General features: G+C 48.7%; 1 long non-coding RNA gene across 1 annotated transcript; it reads right to left on the reverse strand.

Annotated features, from left to right (window-relative positions):
• Positions 1-4,222: 4,222 nt before the first annotated feature.
• Positions 4,223-6,238, reverse strand: LOC149352436 (uncharacterized). The gene is made up of 2 exons (XR_016289533.1): positions 6,196-6,238; positions 4,223-4,834 (listed from the first exon to the last, which is right to left on the reverse strand). It is a non-coding gene; the product is annotated as an uncharacterized LOC149352436 (long non-coding RNA).
• Positions 6,239-12,412: the final 6,174 nt, after the last annotated feature.

Here is a 12,412-nt window from a genome sequence, read left to right on the forward strand (position 1 = left end):
CTTGTTCAAAATGTGTGGGGTCCATGTGCCATTATGCTGATGGGAAGTTGTTGAAAGGACACAATAGACCAGGGGCGCGAAAGCGAGGGAGGCGCGGGTCGAGACAGGTGCTCGTCAACGGAATGCCTCATTGTAACCTTTCGACAACAACCCTTTACGCTGTATCTCGAAAGCAGGTGGTGACCAGCGGGGCTTCAGGTCCACGCAGATTTGGGGGCCAGGCCCGCACATCTTTTCCAAGAAGGTTGCAGTGGAGGGCTGCTGACAAACCTCCCCTCACGCTAACCCCCTCAGGCAGCAGGGCAGGAAGCGAAAACGTGCCTGTGCACGAGAGTTTTTGGTTGGAAAATATCTTCCTGTAAGTCAGCTTTCCTGCAATTTTGCAAGTTGTCCTTGTCGCTCGCAAAATACACGCCTTCAGCTTGACTTGGTCCAGTGATTTATTAGCAACATTTCAGGAATTCAACCGCAAAATAAACATTACAGCAGCAGCACACAAAATAGCATACACGCCGAACACTCTTCCCACCTCAGCTGGTACACACAGCCGTCCGTTGGACCCCTCAGCCTTCTAAGAAGTCGCGAAGAAGCGACGCCGCAAGCCCTTCAGCACATCAGCGGCGCACGAGGGGAACGTGCCGAGGGCGCCTACTCCTCTCATGCCGTAGGAGCTAGCGAGGGCAGACTAGTCTGTCGCCTCGCTACCATCACTGTGATAACCCAGTCATCAAGACACAAATTTTTCAACAATGGCCCCGACGAAGGTATGTGCGTCGCTTCTGAAGTCCGGCTACCGCCACCCACATCGTCCGGGAATGCTATGAATATTCGGAACTTCGAAGAAGAAAACTGACGCAAACCACAGGACGAAAGAACGTGGACAAGAGGGAACGCACATGACAGGCACTCTTGTCTATGTTATTTCGCGCTATGGTTTCCGTCAAATAGCTATGCACCAACTAGCTCTTACAACAGTCCTCATTCAAGGTAGAAGAAAGCTCGCCCAATTTCCTATTGCTCTCGGCCCGGCCGCGTACGGCTACTGAGCCCTACCACAAACCCACGAGAGCGCGGCCGTCGCTCCGCTCTAGTCAAAGCTCGAGGAATTTGTGGCAGATGGCCACCACACCAAGCCCTACGGCAGTCGGCGACGACCGAATCAGCACCCGCCTCGGCAGTCATGACAACCGTGGGGCCACATTGCCCGCTCAGTTGCCTCGATCAATGTGGACCTGTGGGCTTTCAACAAAAGACGTGTTTGAATCAATCGGCTAGTGCAGCCATTATTTACCAGCCGTTTTTCTCATCTGCCACAAGTTCGTGCCGCAAGCAGCATCTGATCCAATAATCTAGATTGATCTTGCACTCGGGCAAGTACGAGTACACCAAAAGCATACGAACTTCAAAACACCTACCGCTACTTACCATTTGTTTGATTTATAGCAAGCTTCCTCTTTTTCCACGGAACGAAGGTAAAACGAAACAGTACACCACATTCAATTGTTCAATCTTTTATTGTCATTCTTCGAAATCGAACCCGCATTCCCATTTACTTACCGGACTTCTTACCTCGATATGTTGAGAAAAACTCTCGACAGTACTTGCCACGCCACCACTGCTCACACGCACCCGCCAAGAAATTCTTCGATATAGTCAGTGATGTCCGACTTGATGCATTCACAATACTGCCATTTATGTCTTCACTTCTTCAGACCTACGACTTCCATTCTAAACGTCGTAATTAACCTAATGACACGAGTCGCAGCACCACACACAAGGCACCACACCGCATTCATTTGCCGTACCAATAACCACAAAATTACACCCCCCACCCCAACACGCACAGAACACGCCACTGCACCACGACTTGCACTTTCACTGAGGAAATGCACTAAGTTCTGCCCGGCTATCACGTTTCACATTTTTGCCTCCGCCACTGCCACGTAACACGCCACTGCATCACGACATGCACTTTCACCGATGAAAGGCATTGGAGTATGCCCAACTGTTGCACAGCACATTTCTGGTTTGATGGTGATGATGGCTTAACTGGTCGCCGCTGCGCACTTTCAACGAGGAAATGCACTAAATTCTGCCCGGCTATCACACTTCACATTTCTGGCTCCACCACTGCCACATAACACACCACTGCACCATGCACTTTCGCCTATGAAGTGCACTGGAGTATGCCCAACTGTTGCAGAGCACATTTCTGGTTTGATGGTGATGATGGCATAACTGGTCGCCACTGCACAATTTTAACGAGGAAATGCACTAAATTCTGCGTGGTTATCACACTTCACATTTCAGGCTCCACCACTTCCACATAACACACCACTGCACCGCACCACGACATGCACTTTCACCGATGAAATGCACTGGAGTATGCCCAACTGTTGCAGAGCACATTTCTGGTTTGATGGTGATGATGGCATAACTGGTCGCCACTGCACACTTTTAACGAGGAAATGCACTAAATTCTGCCCAGCTATCACACTTCACATTTCAGGCTCCACCACTTCCACACACCACACCACACCACTGCACCGCACCACGAAATGCACTTTCGCCGATGAAATGCACTGGAGTATGCCCAACGGTTGCACAGTACATTTCTGGCTGATGGTGACGATGGCATAACGGGGTCGCCACTGCCACTGCCACTGCCCCCCCCCCCCCCCCCCCCCCCCCCCCCGGTTACCTCAAGCAAAACCACCACGCCGGCTGCGTGCATTCTACCACGCTTGCCACTACGGACTGCAATGCCACGCCATTCACGGAAACACCAAAGGCGCACTTTTCACAGCCACTTTTACGTTACTTTCGCAGCACGTGGCGTTCACATTTATCACGCACATATACCAACGCGCGCGCACTGTTCGCGGTGCACCACTCACCTTTCAGGAGGACATTTTCCTATTTTGCACACACTGCGTCTCTCTTCACAGGGCAGAACACAACTTGCTATATTTGCACTAACACCGCAGCATATTTCGTGTCGACTGATTCGTACGATGTCTTCATTTCGCAGTGCAGCACGAGGCACGATTTCCCGAAGATGAACTTCACGTTCACGGAACACGCTTTCTTGCACAAACACCTCACACAGCTTCACGCCTCTCCATTCGGCCCTCACATTCACAGACGCAACAAAAGCACAGAGCACAGACACTGAACGGTGTTGCCATATGGGCCACAGCTTACTGACACCTTCAACACTACATGCACTCACTCCCCTGATACCTTGGCGCACACATCCCGGAAGCAGCTTGCAGCACTCTGTCATGCTGTTTCCTTTCCACTGGAAACCTTCAAATGGCAATTTCACAATAAACAGGTAGGGAGCATTTCTGGAGACGTTCACCAGGCTCTGACCGATATGCTGCTCCTGACAGCAATGACGAAAGATGAAGCCGTTCACATTCGCACAAATCACGCACACACACACGGCAAACACACACGATTCACAGGCTATACTTGCAATGCAGGTCAACAGATGCACGGTGGACTAAATACTGAAAGCTGCTTGACTTCCAACGATGGCACTTTAAAGATCAGTGGAGGTCGAAGCGATGCAAAATCGACAGTAGCACTACACACAGAGCTCACCAGAAAACCACAAGGGATTCACAAACACGACGTCGCCTTCCCTGCGAGAGGCGTTTCCCCGTCACATTCCGAAGCACGTGACACGACAACGCTGATTCACCACACCTATACAAGCGCATTCTTTGACGACTTAAGCAAAACCCTCACGACTTCGACTGATGCACGCACGTAAAATACCTTTCCACAGCCTCGTGACACCATCCACTTTACTTGACGTTTTGCTAAAAGACGCACCGCATAGCGTCGCAGGACCGGCACACGCACGTCAGATGGTCACCGATGTTGAGCGATGCAACCAATTCACGACCACGATTCATTTCAACCTACGTTTTGACACTCCAGACGAGGCACAAACCACCACACCGGTTCACTTCACACCGCTCACTTTCTGTAGCTCTGGGAGACGACTTAACACACTGAGGCACACCTGTGCCAATCTTCTGGAGCGACGCAATGCTACGCGATTGAGTCACCACACTGCAGAACAGCACCTCACGCTTGATTCAGCAACCACGCAATGCGAAGCGACTGATCTGCCACACTGCAACACACGGCCTCCCGCTTTTTTTTTCAGGAGCCACTCAGTGCGATGCAGCTGACTCGCTACACTGCAGCACATCACATCACTTTATTTTCAGGCGCAACGCAATGCGACGCAACAGTTCACCACACTACGCCACATCACGCTCATTTCAGGAGCCGCGCAAAGAGACGCGATTGATTCACTACGCTGCGGCACATCACGCTTTTCATGGAGCCAAGCAGCAGAAGTGAGACGCTGCACTAGTACTTTTTCACGGGTGGATTTTTGCAACGGACGGTTCCAGTTTTGTCAGCGCACCTCTCACAGCTGAAAACACCTGTCAGCAGACCAACCGGCTGCACACTCCACACGCCTTGAACGATTCCCTCCGATTGGCCAAGATGCGACGGTCGTGACTTCTGGAACGATGCACACCTTCCTAGCCCATTGAACACACGTCTTCGGACACACACACACACAACCCGCTCAAGAACTGCAGCGTATGCAATCACCAGCGCACTGCCACATGTACTGATGCAGATCGACGTCCCTGAATTTGCTTCCGTGGTCGGCCCGGCCCCATCAGCAGTTTTGATTACAAAACCAATCACAATTGCCAGCAAAAGACCCGCAACGGTCCTTTAGTTCCACGGCCACTCCTCCAGAAACGTTGAATTGGTCACCGACTTATTTGGGCAGCTCCTGAAAGGAGGAAATCGACAAAAAATAGTATCATATACTCATTTTTTTTTGCTGAATTTTGCGCACTGCTCGATTGGAATATTAATGATTTGTTTTTGGCAATTTAGCGCGAACGTCTCGGTTTTATGTAAATTAAAACTGCGCCAAAGGGTTGCACTTGCTGGCGGTTTTAGAGCTACAATAAACGCTAATCGGTATGAAAGCAAAGTTTACTGAGAAATCACACGAAATATTCTGCACCCTGTTAAATGTAGCGACCACATCGTCTGCTAACTTCTGCCAATGAAGGGAAATTAGCCGTGAACGCCGTAGTAAGTTGGAAGCGTTTGATTGGTACAGACAAAAGAAAACAGGACCGGGGGGTAATCCGCGCTATGAAATGCTTGTTCATACGCGGCTAGGTCCTCCCATTAAAATTTTCATTAAAATTTGATCTTTTTTCTGCATGGTGGCAAATTAAGCCGAACAACCAAATCAAATACCACAACAGCTGCCGTAAACAAAGATAAAATTCTTACCACTGCATGCGCGCGCGCGCACGGACATACACGCGCGCACATAAAAACACGAGCAGCATAAGCAACAAACATGGCCAAAGCCACTAGACGGGCCAAACACGCCAGCCGCAAGATGCATACTTCGGTACAATCCGCACAGCAGTAGAGTGATCTCATTCGCCGAAAATTATTACGACAGGATTCTCATTACTACATTTATGTGAGCTTTTCAGAAACAATAGAGCCAACCGTCACGTCAATATTGACGCCATGGCGCCAGATCGACCTTTTAAGCCTAATCGGAAGCCCCATAAAAGACGCCAGCCAAGTTATTACACAACAAGCGCCGCACTGGGCAAGTCATACTTCTCCCTGGTTCAAGGTCCATGTCTGAGCTTTACATTAAGCCCACGCGCAAATGCAAGCCCGAACAGTTCACAGACGGAGCAAACGTCAGGCTCCACAAGAAAATCCCGCGCGGTGAACCATCGGTCAGCCGCTTCCGCGTTCTGAAAACAGAACACCAGTTCCTCGAGGTGAGAATTAACACCAACATTAATTTTCTAACAGAAACCTAGCAATATGCGGGTCAAACGTAGGTAAAGAGTATTTCTTTTTTTTTTTTTGGACCCATCAACAAGGCAAAATGATCAGAGACTACGCTGGCTATGCGCTCAAGACGACGCCATCTTGAGTTCATGTTTGCCAAGCGCCCAAACCTGATTTGGCAGGAAGACTCCGTTTTCAACTATCGATAATCGCTAAACGTTTAGAAAATGTCGGCCTGAACACTGGGAGGCAGAACTGAGAATATGATACGACAAAATCCAACACAACTGACCAGTCCAATAGCAGACAACTCACCTCCAACTCGACGTCGCAGCAAGTGAGCAATGGCGCCGCTCGCAACGGCCACCCGACGACTCTTACATCTAAAATGTCCCCATGCTCCTAACCAAGCTCCATGAAAGTCCCTATTCTGTTGAGATGTCCCTGGCTCCTTTAATGTCCCCGCTTCCACCATCAGGCAACAAACCATGAATACAGCTATTTTTTCTTGTTTATCTGTGCCAGGTCTCAAGCTTTTTTCTTTGTAAGAGGAGAATGGTTTCACGAAGGTGAGGAATGCAATAAAACTTTCGTGCTATGGACTCTGGCTGGCTCTAAGCTGTTGCCTGTTCTTCCCTATGGCTTAGCGATAGTGGGGAACTTGTCATCTTCGCTTCAAAAGCTCTTGCAAACAAATATTATGATGTATTTTGATTCTATTTTCTGAACATATATATTGATAGTCTTTTTATTTAATTTTAGTCCTGCGCATTCTGGTTGTTTTCTATTTGATTTTTGAAGTGGTATAAACTCATTGGAGCATAGGGCGTTTTCGAGTAGCTCTCTTCCCTAGCAATGCCGCGATTTCTTTATGCTACTCCTGGCTCCCCTTCTTTCTCTCTCAATTGTATGTACTTGCGCAATGATAGAATCGTGGTTGACACTTCAATGACATGCACCTGTGATTTGTTCTTCTGTCCTGCCCTTTGTTCCATTGTTACTGTAGAGCGCCTGCAGAGCGTGCGGTGGTAAGTAAAACTATGCACGCGCACAGTGTGAAGTCGTGACAGAGCTAAAAACCATGATATAGCCTTCAGACCTCACCCTGTCGTATTTTTCTAGGCCGCCGGTGCTTGCCGAAGTTAGAACATTTGCGAATGAATCCACATAGTGCTGCCCCACTTGTCTGCAGCCTTGATCCCTTACATCCCAGTTAGGTAAAAATTGGAGCAGCACATTGAAATCGCATAACAGACTTCTGCGGAAAAAAACGTTTGGCAGCGCTTCGGATATAAACGCTGGCGGAGGCCGTTTTGTCTGTTCGGAAGTTGCTGCAGCTATTTTGATTTTTTTTTTTTTCAGACGGTCTGTTGAGAAATCTCTCAAGTACGTTCGCGTACACGCTCGCACATGTTGTCTCAAGGAACACTGGCATCCTCCACGGGATAAAAGTGGGTGTCGCGCGCTTTCCAGCTTGATGTAGAGCCCTCGTCAAAAGTATACAGTCAAAGGTGTTTGCTTGCGAGGCCTTCAGCGTGCCTTGTTATGCATACTCGGCGACCGTAATCGCGCGAGCGATAAATGGTTTCCAGTCCTCAATCCTCCCAAGATTTGAATTGCTAGATATGGTAGGGAGCCCCGCTAAACAGTTTAGAAGCGAACCCTTTGGGCTGTATACTTTTGATCAGGGCTGTACGTGGCGCACGCTTGCATGTCACGTCAGCGGGGCGATACGCAAAAGATTTCGCACGAGAACTATCAATCGGGTTCACTATGTTCGGGCCGCTGTGTTTCGTTTCATTTCTGTTAACGTTCTCGTTTTCAGTTCGGACTGTGCTGACACTATTCGAAGCTATCTTCTAGCGAAACGACTGACACGATAAATTGGCGGCATTGCACGTGGTTCTTGTAAACTTCGTTATTTGGGAAAGGAATTCTTCCGTGTCCGCAAAAGGTGAGGGAGGCAGGGAGGAGGCAGCTAGCTGCATGTCTTCGCGACTGGGCGTCACGTTCCCCTTTCACCTGGCAGCTTGACTGACTGCCGCTTTTTGTACTCTTTCCATTCAATAATCCTCACTTCTCCCCCTCCCCTAGCCTAGCTACGTCCTACGGCGCCTTCCACCCTCGCCCACTCCCCTCCCCCTCGACCTCCCCCCACCAATCCCTTCTCCCCGGTCAACCACGCGCTGCGACGCACGGCGTCTCCCCTCATTTTCTCCGGTACTTTCTCTTATTTTAATCCGCATCTCCCCTACCCCTGCAGCCTGACTTTACTGCAGTCTGGCGCAGTTGCGGTGAACACTTACGTGCGCCAGCTGATTTTCCCTTTCCTTACCAGACCCTCTTGGAACTTGACAGGGTCAGTCCAACACCCTCCAGAGAAAACTTGGTCAGTCCCAACAATCACCTCTCCCGCCGGCACATCTAGAAGTGCAGTCCTTTCACCTCAACCCCTCCCCCCCCCCCCCTCCCCCCTGGCCCCTCTGGTCAGCGCCATATTTGCTCTGGTCCGTCTCGTTTCCTTTTCCTGAAATCAGGCGAGGTCCCCGAAATACGTTTCTTTGTCCTCTCTTCCTGGTCTTGCGGCCAGCCAGCGGCGCGGTCTGCGCCCTTTTACCTCGATGGACACTTCCGAGGCGTACACACGAAGTGCCTGCGCGCCCAGCACGCGCCGCGACGGGCGTCGAAAAGTTGCACGCATCTCCATGCTCCTTGTGCTGGCTCGCTCTCCCTCTCGAGCCGACTGAAAGAATAAAGAATGTCAAGCCGTGAACACAAGACCGTTGGGGAGCTGCAAGGTTTCCAAGAAAATTTGGGGGAACCTGAAAGAGCTTCCAGCCATGAAGAAGAGTCCCTGAGAGCCCCGCGGTCCTCCGATTGTTGTAAACCGGACCCCGCTTCCGACGCGTGCGCTAGCGCCCGTGCGCCCGTCGCTCCTTGCGCATGCGCAGACAGGCTTCAGCATACACAGGGGCCAAAAGTCCACCTGCACGTAAATAGTCGCCAAACAGGTCATGTGCTATTCATTTTAAATTATGATTGCAGGGGAGGCCAGGAAGCCTCAGTCCTCTGTCGAACGCTTCGACAAGGAGATAGTCCTCAACCCCCCTTCCCGGAATATGGTGCGTGATGTGTCGTACCATGTTCGAAAGAAGAAAATGCATCTCGTTGACCCTCTGCGGTGGCTCACTGGCTGTGAATGCTGATCCCAAACGCCGCGGGTTCAATCCCGGCCACGGCGGCCGCATTTCGTTCGGTGATAACTGAAAAAACGCTCGTGTCTTATGCAATCTGCACCCACGTTAAAGAACGACATATGGTTTAGATTAATCGTGGGAGGAAACAGCGCGAAACAAAACGACGGACAAAGTAAGAGGACACAAAGACTTAGATTAATCCGTAGCCCTGCAGTACGGCGTGTCCCTCATACCCCAGCAAACCACAAAACATTGGATGGATGTCCGTGAGATATTTGCACTGGACAGTGAGTGGACATCCCCAGCAAACATCTATTTTATTCTCGTTTTCCAGGAGTCTACGTACCTACACCACTAAAATTAATGTTCATTGTGAGGTATAGTGCATACTGTACACATTCCAACTATAGTAGGATACAACTTAAAAAAACAGCAGTTGCTAACACTGGGCCGCGGTCCGCGGCGTCCTGTATTACTCCGCTGGCTAATCGCAATAGTAAACGAAGTCAGGTTTTTAATATTTGACTATATCAAAGAATCCACTTATCAAAATTCTAGAGCAAAATTCTAGATAGTGGAGGAATTCTGTGCGCCGAGGAGTTTATGGATTGACAGCACACTGGATGCATGAGCAGTCTCTGTGGCCTAGACACGACGTGAAATAAATGTGATTGAATCTCGTGAAAATGAAATCATAATTTCATACAGTTTGGTGTTTATGACATCGATTGAGGGAGGAAGGGGGGGGGGGGGCAGAAAGCACACAGACCTGCAGAGAACGTTTCATGCACGGATACTTAGGTCGTATTCTCGGTTCATTTGAATTGTTGTTCTAATGTAGAGTCCTACATAACACACTATCATGTGATTTTACTACATAAACCTTTTAAGAGCACTGCAACACTCTACAACACAAACACTTCACACACCACTCACCTGATTCAAAAAGGTCGCCTTCCCTTATGCTTATATACCCGCCTAAGAAAGGTGTCCTAATGAAGGCTGGAGGTAGACTGTTGCTTAGTAAATGTACTTAAATGGATGTATTGACCTTTTATTCATTTTGTATGAGTAAGCTCATCTGCAGCGCTGTGCTAGTTGAAAACCGCAGTTTCATAACACTAAAATAAGCTCAGGTAGCAGCTGTAAATTTGAGCATAGACCTCCAACTTAAACGTCTAGATACAATCTACACCCATGCGACGTACCTTAGTCGAATATTTATGTAAAATATGCTTAGTCTGGGCCCAAATGAAGACAGTTCAGTTTTTCCCAACAACCAACTGGAATAAATAAATTTTCACACTGGCGGCGCGAAAGCCTCTATCACCTGGCGCTCTGGATGAAACGACAATCTTGACTCGCCTAGCTCTGAAAATTTCACGCGCTGTGTTGCTATGACATGACACAGTGGTGTCGACATCGGCGAAACATTCCACAAGTACTGCTGCCAATCCCTGAGAACGCTATCGCCTGCACCCAGGAACACATGCGCTCCGATCAATTTCACTCAACACGCTAACCGCACCACTAATTCGAGCAATCTCTGTAATGAAGGGACAGAAGTGATGCAGAAGTGCCATGTGCAGAGGGAGTGGTATATGACATACCTTTTAAATGCGGCAAGAATTACATTGGGCAAACCGGGAAATGCATAAATACACGCTTACGTCAGCATAAAACCTCATGGAATTCGAGCAAATTACAGTTCATTCTTGTCTTCGTTTTTTGATACAAAGTTGTGGAATGAGTTACCACAAACTGTTACGTCAGATATGTCGTTTCATGTTTACAAACAAGCGCTTAGAACACTTGAATGCTAGTAAACAAAAAACTCCAGTAGGATACAACTTAAAAAAAAAAACACTTGGAATTATTGTCCTGTGCGGCCGATTTCCATAATTTAAATCGGACTAAACGTCCCGGCTCCCGCCTTCCCAAGCAGCACACGCAATCGGACCAATATTGCAAATGGATGGCTTCACCCTGGCCATTTGTGGGACCGGCCTTTGCCAACACTAACCGCAGACGGTAGGGGGAATCAACTAACGCGTGGCACTCGCATCGCGGTGAGTAGACGCACATAAAACTCATAAAACTGGTGTCAGCAATACAAACACCGACACATGTCATTAACCATGTAGGTTGTGCACAGGCGGTCACAGACGAGTATCCAGGCCCATCATCAGCCTTCATTCGCACTTTCCTTTTCCTCCTCTTCCCTTTCCCCTGTGTGGAGTAGCAGGCCAGGGCCATGTTACCACCGGCCGACCTCTCCACCTTTCCCTCATTAAAATTCCTTTCTCTCTCTCTCTCAACTAACGCGTGGAGTGTCTTTCAGGCAGTCGCGTGGGGGCTTTGCTTTCGCTTTTATTTTGTTTTTTAAGTTTACGCGAATATCGATTAAGTCAGAGGCTACACAGCCGCAAATGAGGCCCACGGAAATAAAAACACGCGTGGACTCTTTGTTTTCGCCGATCGCTACGCATCACTCCGTCGATGGCAGAGCGGCAAGCCGCCGCGGGGTTGGCTGAAAGGTTGGTTGGCTCCTCCTACCGTCTGCGGTGAGTTCAAAAAAAAAAAAAAGGCGGTAGCCGGGACGTTTAATTCGATTTAAGTTATGGAAATCGGCCGCACAGGACAATAGTTCGAAGTTTCTGAGAATGCTCGGAACGTGTAGATCGAGTTCCCGCGGTAAAAATACAAGTTCATATTCCTTTTTAGTGCACCTTTAAAGGATGCTGCGTTTAGTAAAAGTTACTAACCTGTAGGAAGCAACTGTGCATGCATGCCAATTAACTGGAAGTCATTTGTTGCATTATTAGTAGTAACCGCACAACGAAACGCTTGTCTGCGTGCTTTCTGCACAATGACACTGCATTGCAATGCATCAGGAGGAATGAGCAGCCAAATGAAATTTATTTTACATAAACAATACCATATGCAGTACTTATTGCAGGTGTCTTGTACACTTCTCAATATCAGAGATCATCCGCAATGCACGTGGCGGCGGGGGTGGGCAGGTCAGCCCACAGAAGCGCTCCAGCACTAGAAATAACTTCTTGTTTTTCAAAAAATATCTGATATCCAATATCCAGTAGATCTCTAAGACAGTCGTTTAATCCGCTGAAGTCCAGAAAATCAATCTCCAGGCTTTCGAACAGGACGCAAATGTCAGCGGACTCGTGTAGCTTGTCTTCTTCAATAACCAGTGAAGGGTGTTCATCCTGTAAGATTTGCATTTAAGAAAATTAAAGTCAAAGACAATGGCGACCACAATGAACTCATAAAACATTTCTTACCGGCTCCTGCAGGAAGCATAGCTTTTCTTTTAT

This window comes from Amblyomma mixtum, chromosome 3 (genome assembly GCF_055824585.1).
Source record: "Amblyomma mixtum isolate Tamu chromosome 3, ASM5582458v1, whole genome shotgun sequence".
Classification (NCBI taxonomy): Eukaryota; Metazoa; Arthropoda; class Arachnida; order Ixodida; family Ixodidae; genus Amblyomma; species Amblyomma mixtum.